The sequence below is a fragment of the Aedes albopictus genome, chromosome 2, assembly GCF_035046485.1.
Source record: "Aedes albopictus strain Foshan chromosome 2, AalbF5, whole genome shotgun sequence".
Classification (NCBI taxonomy): Eukaryota; Metazoa; Arthropoda; class Insecta; order Diptera; family Culicidae; genus Aedes; species Aedes albopictus.
This window is the reverse complement of record NC_085137.1, coordinates 178,746,505-178,758,551: the sequence shown is the minus strand read 5'-3', so window position 1 is coordinate 178,758,551 and position 12,047 is coordinate 178,746,505. Positions and strand designations below refer to the sequence as shown.

The 12,047-nt window shown below is 41.9% G+C and overlaps 2 protein-coding genes across 5 annotated transcripts in view; both read left to right on the top strand.

Annotated features, from left to right (window-relative positions):
* Positions 1 to 12,047, top strand: part of LOC109397554 (serine/threonine-protein phosphatase 2A activator) — a 205,608-nt gene that overhangs the window by 101,182 nt on the left and 92,379 nt on the right. The window lies entirely within an intron of this gene.
* LOC109621277 (synaptotagmin-2) overlaps positions 1 to 12,047 on the top strand; it is a 135,158-nt gene that overhangs the window by 60,378 nt on the left and 62,733 nt on the right. The window contains exon 1 of one of the 3 annotated variants that reach the window (XM_020077274.3): positions 5,733 to 7,561. The exons of 1 other annotated variant lie outside the window; for it this stretch is intronic. The gene's annotated coding sequence lies outside the window, so the exon portion shown is untranslated. Of the gene's footprint in view, positions 1 to 5,732; positions 7,776 to 12,047 lie in introns of those variants that run through there. One more of the 3 variants, XM_029859379.2, reaches the window with a different exon arrangement.

The window sequence follows — 12,047 nt, the reverse complement described above, 5'->3', positions numbered from 1 at the left end:
CTCTTAGTAACTCATGTAAGCATCCGTCATTTGAAGTGTTAAACAAGTTCCGGACGTCGCAGATGATGCTATGCTCGATGTTCATGCATGGATGGGAAATTAGGTAAGACTCATTGTTACCAACAATGGCTTTTGTTGCATTTATCGGTATGATTTTAAACTGTCGTGGAATGGCTTCTATTTGGAGTTGCACAAATTCTCCTTGCCTGAATTTAGGAATTTTTATGAGTAGGATTATGTCTGAGTTATTGTGGAATGCTATGGGTTCCAAAAACTCATAAACTTGGTCATAGCTGTTAATCACAACGCCTTGTGACTCCAACAGATTCGTTGCAAATTCTAGCTCTGATGGTTGTAAGAAAGCCTTTGAAATTAAACCCAACTTGGACAACTGAATGGCCTCGAAAATTGTAGACAGCTGCTGGTTGATCATGTCGATGTTGAAGATGATGTTGTGTAGGTGCAGGAGATGTTCCCATTCGACAGGTCTGTCTAAGCTCAGTCTTGTCTGTTTAATGATGCTATCTATTTCCCTAGACTGTCTATAAGCTTGTTTAGTAATATTGTTAATCCTTTCCTCAAACAATTTATTAATTTGAATTTGTTCATTATTCTCTGTTACTAAAAGGTTATTTGAATTTTTAAGAATTTCAAGTTGGTTTTCTATTTTTAACAAATCTTCATTATCGAGATTCCCTGTAATCATTTTTAAGGTAGACCCAAGAAAATTAAGAGATCGTTTTGTTTTTCTACTTCTAGCGGTTAAATTTTCAAGGATAAAATAAGCCTGACTCTGCTTTTGTTTAAGAATTTTAACTAGTTCTGCTATCTTTGGGTTTTCTTCAATGCTCAAAATAATGGATTCATACTGCTTGAGAACGACGGTAAAGGAAAATAAATTAAATCTATGGAATAGTGTGTGGGATCCTTCTTTTATAAAGACTGAATTAGTCTTGAACGCAACTATACCGGGATTTTCATTAAGTTCAAGGATTTCCAAGTAAGCAGAGTAAATAGGATTGAAAAACATCATAATTGTAAGACAAAAAAGTATCGGGTGTTTGTGTGTCATCTTCGAGCTGAAATGACAGGAGAAGAAGGGAAAGAAGACAAAAAGGTGCAATTAGTTCTACGTCGAAATTAAGTTTTACGTTTACGTTTTAATTTTGTTTTGTGGACTTTTCTCCCATTCTCGTCGATTATATTTGACTCTAAATTATCTTTGACTTGTATTTCTCTATACCTCTCTTGGTGCTTCAAGTTATTCCTTTTTCTTTCGAAGACCGTTTCATTTGGAAGGAAGCTTTCAGGATCTTCTCTGTTTATGTTCAGTTTTTCTAAGTCTGAACGTTTTTTCTCTAATTGTTTTTGAGACAAAATCCTGTAAAATTCCTCCTTCAGTCTTATTCTTTCATCGAGATCTTCGGGGACAGGGTCCTCGTTTCTGAAGCCAAAAAATAACTCTTTTGGAGTTAACTTTGTTTGAGAGTGTATATATGGAAACTGCAAGATTAATTTTTGCCGTTTCAGACAAATCTTTAGTTGAATCCTTCATACTTAAGATGTTGTGCAATTCTCTAATAGTCCTATGGACGATTTCCACAGTACCATTCGAAGAGGATTGTCCAACACTCGTATAATGGTACTCTACATCATTTTCCTCAAGGAATTCTTTAACTGTTGTTGAGGTAAATGATGCTTCCTGATCCATGACGAGAAAGGAAGGTTTTCCAACGTTAGCGAAGAAGTGGGTTAGTGCTCTTAGAATGTGTATAGTATTCCGTGTTTTAATTGGGACAGCCATTGTTAGTCTGGAGAACTTATCACAAAGTGTTAGATAATTTCTATTTCTGATTATGAATATATCCATATGAACAATTTGCAACGGCCTGGATGGTGTTGCTGTTAATTGGAATTTTTGTTTATATGGTCGCCTTTCATACTTAGCCTTTTGACAAAGTTTGCAGATGTTGATAAACTTTGAAATTTTGCTCTTCATTCCTGGGAGAAAGTACCTTCTTGAGATGTGTGCCTTTGTCTCAATGATACCTCTGTGGTTCGCGTTGTATTGCCGTTCGATGATCAGGTGCTGTTCAAGCTCATCTGTTACGTCTTCTAACAATCTTTGTGTCCAGAAAATTTTTAATGATTTTGCTCTTGAAAAGTAAGTTTTATAAATAGTTTGCAGCCTATTAAGGATACTTTCGCTACAATAAAGACCGGTAGCGCATTTCGTCGAAGCGTATTCCTTAAGAATATTGATCAGGGCTGCTGGACCAAAATGTACCTTCTTTATAGTTATTCTGTGGAAGTTTTTAAATGGGGTCAAGGATTCACGACTATCTTCATCTGTCTCTACCAGTACAATCTGATTTCCAAATCCGTTAAGGGGTCTTTCCGTTGACGGGATGAAGTCGTTATCGTCAGTGTCCGCGGAGTGTTGTGTCATGTCATCGCTGGAGGTAGAGTTGGCGTTTACTTCTGTTTTATCCTCAGGGTTAATACGAGACAGTGCATCTGCATTAGCGTTTAGAGTACCTTTCTTATACTTGATTTCAAATTCGAGCTCTTCGAGAGCTAGTTTCCAGTGTAAAAGTCTCCTGTTCAGATCATTTTTCTGCCGGAGCCACACAAGTGGTTTGTGGTCGGTTCGAATTTCGAAAGAGGTTCCGTAAATATATGGTCTAAAATGTTTCGTTGCCCATACAATGGCCAACAATTCTTTTTCCGTGGCAGAATAGTTGCATTCTGCTTGATTCAGCGTTCTAGAGGCATATGCAACAGGATGCTCTTTGCCATCTTCGAATTTCTGAGACAAAACGGCTCCTAAAGCAAAGTCGCTTGCGTCAGTTTCAAGAATGAATTTTCCATTGAAGTCGGGGTATTTTAGAATAGGGTCGCTCGTTAGTAACTGTTTGCAATCATTAAAACAACTAATAAATTCTTCGTTGTGGACAATTTTTGTATCTTTTTTCAAGCACCTGGTTAAAGGTTTCGTTAATTTTGCAAAATCTCGAATAAATTTTCTGTAGTATCCAAGAAGTCCTAGGAAGCCTTTGATTTGAGTAGTTGTTTTTGGGATTGGCCAATTAAGGATTTTTTCAATTTTATTTGGATTGGGTTTAATGCCATCTTGGGTTACTATGTGCCCCAAAAATTCACATTGTTTCTGAAGAAATTCACATTTGTCAAATTGAATTTTAAGGTTGGCTTGAGCAAGCCGTTGAAGCACTTTGTTAAGGTTATCGATGTGGTGCTGTAACGAGCTACCAAAAATAATAATGTCGTCTAGGTAAACTAGGCAACAATTTCCAATGAGATTTCCGAGAATGTGGTTCATTACGCGCTGAAAAGTTGCTGGCGCGTTTTTTAATCCAAAGGGCATGCGAATGAATTCGAAGTGCCCTTTCTCTGTACTGAAAGCAGTTTTCGACCTGTCTTTTGGATGTACCTCAATCTGGTGGAATCCAGATTTAAGATCCAGTGTAGTAAAATAGGTACTACGGCCGAGCCTGTCAAGGATTTCTTCAATTCGCGGGATGGGGAATTTATCATCGACAGTCTTTTCATTTAATTTGCGGTAGTCTATGACGACACGCCATTTCTTTTTTCCGCTTGCATCCAGTTTTTTTGGAACAATCCAGATTGGAGATGTCCAGGGGGAAATAGAATTTTGAATAATACCGTCCTCTAACATTTCGTTGATTTGCTTCTCCACTTCAGCTTTATGGACATGAGGGTATCGGTACGTTTTGGTATGAACTGGAATATCATCTGTAGTTTTTATTCGATGTTGAATTGCAGAAGTGCAAGACAACTTTTCTGAATCATTATGAAAAATTTTGGAATTTTTAGAAAGGATTTTCAGTAATGCAGATTTTTCTTCGTTGTTGAGATGTTTGGTTCTAATCATTGTTTCCAATTCAGAAGGGGGTATGTGAGACGCTTGATAAGAATGATGTGAATTCATATTGTTAACTTCTGCTACTTGAATAGTTTTTGCTGGCTTTGTCCAATGGAAGGTGACAGATTTGCCAAAGTTTCTTATTGGAGCGTTTACAAAACCATTTTCTGCTTGGTACAACCCAGAAGGGATTACAGCGTTGGCAATTTGTATGTCGTTAGGGAGGTAAACGTTGCCATTATTCTGTAAAACGGGTAGTTTGATCATTCGCGTAGAGTTCTCTGTCAGCGTAATCTGCGAAGGGCCTAATTTCCTAATTTGCATCGGGATTGTTTTGTGGGGAAGGATTATTTTGTGGTTGTTTACGTCGATCAGTGCTTCGATGTCGGAGAGGGTTTCATATCCAAGGATTCCGTCAAAATATTTGTGGAAATTTAAAAGGTAGAAGGTAACTTTTTGCTTGAGGCCAAAAATTGTCGTGATGAATTTTTGATCGGCCGCATGCCGTCCTGAGCTATTAGAAATGTTGAGGGTTTTGCATTTTAGCTGTTTTGATTTTGGAATCAGGCTGGGCGAAATGAAATTTTTGTTTGATCCACTATCCACAAGTATTTTTGCGTCCTTACCACAAATGTTCATTATTACGTAGGGAAGTCCGTTGATTGCATTTAAGTCGGCGATCTCGGATCGAGGCCTATCTGAAAATTTACACTTTGTTCACTGACTTCGTCTTCACTATCGTCTTCGCTATGTGTGTCATGTGTATCATCGTCGTTTTTCTGTTCAGCGTCATGATTGTAAACTCTGGAACGTAACGACGGGTCTACTTCCATGGGTGTCATTTTCTGTCTGTCGGATAGCGGTTTGTGTCGTGTAGATGGGGTGTCCGATTGCTTGCTAAATGGTTTATTGGAAGATTTGAAATTTTTGCTACCATGGGGCTGTTGGTCGAATGCAGCTTGTGTGTGGGACTTCGTCTTCTCAGCGTTTTGGAACCGACACAGGAATGCGTATGCATTCTCCAAATCGCTGGGTTGTGCTGTTTGAGCATACCCAAAGTAGGGTTTACTAAGGCCGTTAATAAATGCTGCTAAACATTCTTGTTCAAGGAAATGATTAATAGCGTCCCAATGGTTTGCATAAGTTGGATTCTGCTTTGCCAAAGACTTCATATTAACCATTATTTCCTTTGTTTTCTTATAGTAAATATGTAATGATTCGGTCATTTCAAGTGACCATAATTGTGTCTGGTATGTAGCAATATTATTGCGATCACCGTAGACACTTTGTAGGATTTCCGCTACTTCGTCGAAGGTAGTGGGGTTTCCGTTTACACATATCATATCGCGGGCTTTGCCCTCGATCTTGTTAATCACCGCCTGTTCGTACACGGCAAATAAGTCCGGTGCGACGTGTGGTCGGCATAAATTCAAAGCTCGTCTTGCTGTATCAAGCCAATGACTGAGCTGTCTTTTATTCCCGTCGAATGATGGGATCATTCTTATGGGGTCTGGAATTCGAAAGAAGTCCGTGCGACGGTCCTCCACGACGGGGGCTTGCCGCTGTTGTTGCAACTGTTGCTGTTGCTGCTGTAAATTATTGTTTTCGACTTGAAGAGCACCAAGTCTGTGCTCCAAGTTTTGGATTTGGTCAAATATTGCCTGTAAATTAACTTGTTCCATGTTTCTTTCGTGGTACCTGAGAGGTTTAACTTTAGGAACGGGATTAAATCTACGCATACAAAATGATAGAGAGGTTGGGAAAAGAAAAGTTGTTTACTCACGGTTCGACACTCTTGAAGGGTTGAAACCCACCGATGCAGTTTTCGTGTCGGGCGGCGCAAATCACCTACGGGTTGAGGGATGGTTTCCAAGAGCCTGGTTCCTGATGATCGCTGGAGATAGTCACTAGTTTCTTGCTTCGCCACGGATTGGGCTAAGCGTCTACTTAATGCTGAATCCTGCGCAAGTCAGTTACACTTTTAGTCCTTGGTTACCGGCACGTCCGATGTCGTCAATTCGACACTAATTTTCGGTTTTCGCACTACTGTCCAATTACCACGGATCGGGTTTTGTCACTAGATTGTCTTCCAAAAACTAGCACTGCACGTAGAGTGTTCCGTACGACTGCGCCACAAATGTACGGGACTTCACATCTGACTTTTTAAAAAGAAATCTTTTTCTTCACTTATGAACACTAAGTCCCGAATTTTATTAATCATTCATTTTTCACTTGCTACATAAGTCTTTCCTACGGCTGAAGGCCACACTTTTCTATCAGACTTCACTTAGAACTTGCTACATAAGTTTTCCTACGGCTGAAGGCCACACTTTTCTATCAGACTTCACTTAGAACTTCTAACTGCTCGCACTCAAGGTTTTCTACTAACTGACTGGCTTCGACCACCTGGGCTGAGGGCGCACCTGCGTCCTCCGGTGGGGCTCGATGAGAATCTTGCTGGCATCAGCGAAAGGCCATCGGATGATGTTGGCCTGGATTGCGTCGATCGAAGTATTGGTGACCGTTGCCGTTCCAGGGCCATTGACACGCGTCGCTCGGGGCTTCGATGTTGCCAACGGTCGGTCCTCATGGTGGATTGCTGACTGCGTTGTCAGCAACTGTATGCTCGTCGTCCAAAGTTCGTTGTCGCCAAGAGTTGGTGTTCATGGCGGTTTGCCAAGTGCCTGGTCAGCATCTAGTCCACGATGGTAGAGACCGTATATCGTGGGTAGAGCTTAGGGATGTCCATAACTGTATATCTCCGTATTTTCTATGCCTTTCCTTATTAGAGGAACACAGATCAGATCCAGAGGATGCACATCAGACATATAAAGTACCTTATAATTTCGATGCTTGTTAAACGAATGCCTACGGCTTTCGGCTGCGAATATTTCATGCTGCTTTTCGGGTCACTTTACCTTCTGGCATGCCTAGCTATTTTTCTTTACCAAACACGCGTTGCAGCTTTCCGTTTCCACACCCATATTTGCATGCGAAAACGTTAGTCAGTAAACCAAGGTGAACTACAGGTGATGTTTACCAACTCCCGGAAGGTAGAGTACTCGGTGGGTAACTCATCGGAAACCCGCGCTCGAAATGTCTCCACGTGGGGAGCATGCGCGCACCGGAAAACAAATGAACTGGGTTACCATCTGCGGGAGATACCAGTAGTTCGCACGAAGAAGGCAACAAGTGTAATGCTTGGAATTTCAACAATTCAGTTCACTAGGAACGGTATCGCGTGGCAGACGGCACTCCGGAGAGCACAGGAAATACCTATCGACACCCGTTGTCGCTACCATCTGTCTGTGCATGGTGCTGTCTCTCTGATCCCAGGATATGGCTATATAGAACGTTAATATTTAATCAGTAGATTGGATCAGTGGAAGACGCAACGCCACACAATGGTGGACGGGCGCCCGACGACGGTATCTAATACCCACGGATTGAACTGTTGTGGAGCAGTGTTATCGATTTTGTGTTCGGTGTTAAACTGAATCTTCCGGTGCGGTTGATTGAAGTGCTGTTATCCAGATTGTGTAATTAGAATTAGGTGTCGCTGTACATTGACCTGACAATGTTGAAAACAACATACGTGGCATGTAAATCACCAGCTGGATGCATGTAGTACATCCCATCTAGTGCATTCGCGGAAAGGTGAGCGAATTACCACGTTCAACTAATTATCATATTGTCCTACAATAATAGTGTGCGAGACGAGTGAGGGAAACGTTTTCAGCTGCTGTCTGTAAAATGGTGTTGTAGGTAGTTACTAGTTCTGCAGCCTACGAGAGCTGAATGTTAATTAATTCGGATGCTGGCATTAGGCAAACTGCTGTTGTTCTGCAGGACAACTGTTTCAGTATAACAGGTAAGCGCTGAATCCTTGAACAGAAATAGCAGCATAGCAATAGAGTTCTAAACATAAACCGTTTCCCCGAATACAATTTGATAATTCAAAGAAAATTTGCAGAAATGAGACATCTTTTCATCGACAAGAGCGCGTGCAGAGGATTTATAAGAGCTGACGGAACCATCTCTTTAATCGGATTATAATCCATTTCCCAGAACGGAAGCACAAAATCTTGGTCTATGAAGGCATCCAATGATGCTTCAGATCAGCGAAAGTAGAATTGCAATTTGAGAGAATGACTTTAAATTAACTGAGGAAATAATGCGATTATAATTCAAAATAATTTCAATCATTCATCAATCATTAAATTATTCAATAACGATCAGTAATGGCAAAGCTGTAAATTAATATTTAAATTTTAGGGTCAATATTGAAAATAATGATTACTAAAAAGTTCTCACACATTAACTTTCCACTTTCTTGTGGATTTCACAGATTATCCCATTCTCCGATGATTCATCCAGTAATTCATCCAGATATTCCTCTAAGAATTCCTCCTGGAATTCCTCCAGAAATTCCTCTGGTAATTCCTCTAGGAATTTCTCTAGGAATTTCTCCAGAAATTTCTCCACGGATTCCTCCCAGAATTTCTCTAAGAGATTCCTCTAGAACTTCATACAGGGTATCCCTCCAGGAATTCTTCCAGGGATAGTTCCTCGGAAATACCGCAAGAGTTCCTCTAGGGATTCCTCCATGGTTTCTTCCAGATATTCTTGCAGGAATCACTTTAAAAACTCCTTCACGGATTCATCCTGGGATTACTATAGAAATTCATCCAGGGAATACTCCAGGCATTCGTGCAGGAATTTCACCAGGAAATCCTCCAATTATTCCTTCAGAAATTCCTTCAGGAATTTCTTCAAGAATTCCTCTAGTGGTTTCTCCAAAAATTCTCCGAGGTATGTATACTTTCAAAAACTCCTCCATGAATTTCTCCAGGGATTCCACCAGAAAATTGTCTAGAAGTTTCTCCAGAGATTGTTCCAGGAATTGCTTCAGTAATTTTCCAGGAATTCCTCCAGAGATTTCTCCAAGAATTAATCTTAAAATTCCCCCAGGAAGTCATTCAAAAATTTCTCCAAGAATTTGTAAAGAAACTCCTTCTGGGATTCTTTTTTAGCGATTTCTTCTCAAATTTTTCCAAGATTTCCTCCCATATTTGCTCTGAGGGTTCCTCCAGGAATTCATCCAGGGATTCCTGCAGGTATACATTCAGAAATTCCTCCAGCGATTCCTACAGAGTTACGATCATCTTGATGTCGCAGTTCAGCTGGTAATCCGTCTGCGCCAGATGCTGGGCACTGTAACCTGATCATTTTCACATACAGTGCGTTACATTTCATGATGGTTCTGACTTTCTACGAAACATGCCCGCAACTGCTGGATCTGGGATATGCATTGTGCCTGGATATTGGTGACGCCTTTTCCTCCTACTGGACGTGGTAGGGTAACTCTCTCAATGGACGTTTTTGAATGGCGCATGCGATGCTTGGTGAACGCCACTCGTAGTGCTCGTTCTAATGCCTCGAGATCAGTCTTGGTCCACATCACCATCCCAAAGCTGTGGGTCAACAGGGGCACAGTAAACGTGTTGGTCGCCTTCACCTTGGTGCTGGCTGACAGAAAGCTCTTCAGAACACAGTTGACACGATGCAAGAGCTTGTCCTGCAATTTCTTCTGGATCGCTGTGTAGCGAATATCTCCAAATTGCAGGTGCAACATATTCCAAATCTCCTGTTCGTTGACTCGGAAATAGCTGGCGTCCATTACTTGACCCCGGTGAAGATAGACTGATCGACATTTGTTAACTCCAAATTCCATCCAGATGTCGTTGCTGAACACCGTTACAAGCTGCAACAGTTTATGCAGCCTCTGTACTGATTCCGCAAACAGCTTCAGGTCATCTATAAAGAAGGTGTGGGTTATTCTTGACTCCTTCCCCCGCTTTTCAGTTGGTAGACATAGTTGCATTGGTTGAGTGCCTTGCTGAGGGGGTTCATCGCAAGGCAGTATCATAGCGGACTAAAGGTATCGCCTTGAAATATCCCCCTCCTGATGCTGAGAGTTCTAGACCACAACACAGTTGTTCCGTCCGTAATTTGTAGGGACGTGCTCCACATCCCCATCGCGTGCTGCATTGGTCGTCTACCTTGTACAACTGCAATACCTTAAGAAGGAAGGAATGCGGTACTGAGTCGTACGACTTCTTGTAGTCGATTTACGCCATATTCAGGTTCCTCTGCTTTTCGGTGGCAGATGACCTGATCTTTGCAGCCTTGCGCGTTTTTGGGACACCCTTTTTGTTCCTCGGTCATCACGTTGTTGGCATCGCAGTAGGCTTCTATCCTCCTCACTATACTCCAATGCACGGTGACGTCATCAATCGCTCTTTTTCTCTCCTACGGGAAATTAGAAAACAACAGGACCAACACCTGTCAAATTTGACATGTACTGGTCCTGGTGTTTTCAAACTCTCTGAAAGAGCGAAAGAGATAGAATTTCATCGTGAGGTGGTCTATTACCGACGACAGCACTTTGTACAGACTTGAAAGGCACGTTATTGGTCTGTATTTTGCTGAGTCTGCTGTGTTTTGGTCCTTCGGCAGAAGATAAGTGATACCCCTGGTAATGAACTCTGGTAGCTGCGTAGGGTCTTCTAGCACCATGTTGAAGCATTTTGCCATCCACCCGTGAATCGTCGTGAGTTTTTTTTACCAAAAATTGTGCACGAAAACGGGTCCTGGTGCAGACCAATTTCTGGTATAGCGGGTGGCCTCACGTATATCCTGGGCGGTTACTACGGCTGCGGTCATGTCTCAAACTCCATTACACTGTCGCTCTTTTTCTGCTAACCACATCCCATCATCGCTGTACTGGACAGGGTTCTCCCATAGATTGGCCCAGAACTGTGTGACGTCGCCAATCTCCGGAAGGCCTTGTCCATAACCAGGCTTGTCGTTTCGGATGTAGTTGTAGAACTCTCTTTCGTTAATGTTGAACATTCGGTTTTGCTCTTAGCGATTCATTTCGCAAGAGCACTCAACCGCTGTACACGGGTGTCGAGAATCTCCGCAATGTTGACTTCTGTGAGATCTCGGAGTTCTACGGGCTTCACAATTTCAGCAACGTAACAAACTAGCCTTGTTGATGGGGAATCGATGGGGAATGTACTGAGTTAATCGACCAATCTTGATCCACAATGTAGCGATCCGGTTCTCCAAACGTCACATCAACGCAGGTTGTTGTGTGCTGGGGCGTGTGCGACCTTCCCCGTCTTCTTGTGGGCGTGTCCGTAATCTCAGCGTATTTACAACAGCCACCGTAGCTGAATATACAGTAAACTGCAGATCCTCGAGATTCTCTACGGCCTCTTAGTACTGTGGCAAAATATCCTGGTATGGGATGCTTACTGCACTTGTTAACCGATAGGAATTCCGCAGCTCTGGTATTCGGTGCCGGGACATAGGGTCTGTTCCACGGAACTGCGTGACTGATGTGGCCATGTGGAGCGCTAGTTCATCTCGTAGTTGCTGTCGTTGATCGGATGAATTTGGCACTTTCAGTCTTGAAAATGCTGTCGTTGTATATCCGCTGTTGGCCCTAGAGCACTGGATGCAGTCGAGTCACGACTCTCATTTGCTTTTGATGCACCCAGCCCCACAGAACTCCTTCTGGACGTATCGCTCGATCTTGTCCTATCCTCTCCCACTTCCCTCTACGCTTCCAGCTTGTTGCACTCCACTTCTGCAGCTGCGAGCATAATATTATCTGTCCTTTCATTGGTTTTGATCACCGTTTACTTTATTTGTTGGTTTCAATTGGTTTTTCTCGGTGATGTTGAATGTCTTTTTAAAAACCATTTAGCGTTTCAACCTACTTTTTTTTATTTTTTCGGTCATCACCAGGGAAATTTCCGCCGCCCGTTCGTCTTCAAGCGCTTAGTCTGCTCCAAAAAACATTGCTCAGGATCATCTCGAATAGCTTGAATACAGCAGAAAGATTAGTTATTCCACTGTGGATCTTGACATCGCGTTTTTCTCCCTTCTTGTGTATCGTAACAATAAAAAAATGCTTCTAAATCTTTGGAAAATTTGAATCTTCAATCGATTGGTTGAAAATACATATAAAATCATATAAAAAATTACCCCAGCACAAAATGTGCCATTTTCAAAACGCTGAAAAAATTTCAATGGTTCTCTACTAGTGCTCACCATGCACCATGATCGAGAA